This window comes from Equus quagga, chromosome 7 (assembly GCF_021613505.1).
Source record: "Equus quagga isolate Etosha38 chromosome 7, UCLA_HA_Equagga_1.0, whole genome shotgun sequence".
Taxonomy (NCBI): Eukaryota; Metazoa; Chordata; class Mammalia; order Perissodactyla; family Equidae; genus Equus; species Equus quagga.
Genome location: NC_060273.1, coordinates 41324054 through 41325278, shown reverse-complemented (window position 1 = coordinate 41325278; position 1225 = coordinate 41324054). Strand labels below are relative to the sequence as shown.

General features: G+C 69.6%; 1 protein-coding gene across 7 annotated transcripts in view; it reads left to right on the top strand.

Moving 5' to 3' along the window:
* Positions 1-1225, top strand: part of SUN1 (Sad1 and UNC84 domain containing 1) — a 55600-nt gene that overhangs the window by 523 nt on the left and 53852 nt on the right. The window lies entirely within an intron of this gene.

The following is a 1225-nucleotide window of genomic DNA, read 5'->3' as shown; positions in this document are numbered from 1 at the left end:
GGGGCGGGGGCGCCGGGCGGGCCTCGCGGGGACGGGACGGGCGCGGGGACGGGACGGGACGCGGGCCCCGCCTGGGCGCCAACGGCCGCCCCCGCCCCGCGGCCTCGGCCCCGCTCCCGGCCCCGCGCTCGGCCGAGACCCGCCGTCCCCAGCCCTGCCGGGCGCGGCTCCCAACGGTGGGCCTCCTCGGTGCCCGCCCCCCGACCTCCAGACCCCGAGGGCCCCGCGCGGCCCCTCCGGACGCCCCCGTGCAGGGCCCGCCCTTCAGCCCGCGCGGGGGGCGCTGCTTCGGACCCGCGCGGCGCCCGCGTCTCCCCGCCCGGCAGGTGCCAGGGGCGTGCCCAGGCCCTGCCCGCCTGTGTACCTTCCCGCCCGTCCATCTACCCGCCTGCCGTCATGTCCGCCTGCCCTCATGTCCACCTGTCTGCCTCTCCACCTTCCTTCCCGTCTATCTCACCACCTGTTCTCATGTCCGCCTGCCCACATGTTCACCTGCCCGCCTGCCCTCATGTCTGCCTGCCCTCATGTCCAGCTGTCCGCCTTCCTTCATGTCCACCTGTTCACGTGTCCACCTGCCCGCCTGTGCACCATCCCGCCCGTCCATCTACCTGCCTGCCCTCATGTCCACATGTCCACCTGCCCACCTGTGTACTTTCCCACTCGTCCGTCTACTCGCCTGCCCTCATGTCCACTTGCCCTCATGTCCACTTGTCTGCCTCTTCACCTTCCTTCCCGTCCATCTGTCCACCTGCTCTCATGTCCACCTGCCCACATGTCCACCTGCCTGCCTGCCCTCATGTCCACCTGTTCTCATGTCCACCTGCCCGCCTGTGCACCCTCCTGCCCGTCCATCTACCTGCCTGCCCACCTGTCCACCTGCCTGCCTGCCCTCATGTCCACCTGCCCACCTGTGCACCTTCCTGCCCGTCCACCTTCCCACCCGTCCACCTACCCGCCTGTCCATCTACCCACCTGCCCTCATGTTTGCCTGCCCTCATGTCCACCTGTCTGCCTCTCCACCTTCCTTCCCGTCTGTCTGACCACCTGTTCTCATGTCCTCCTGCCCACATGTCCACCTGCTCTCATGTCCACCTGCCCGCCTGTGCACCCTCCTGCCCGTCCATCTACCTGCCTGCCCACCTGTCCACCTGCCTGCCTGCCCTCATGTCCACCTGCTCTCATGTCCACCTGCCTGCCTGTGCACCCTCCTGCCCGTCCATCTACC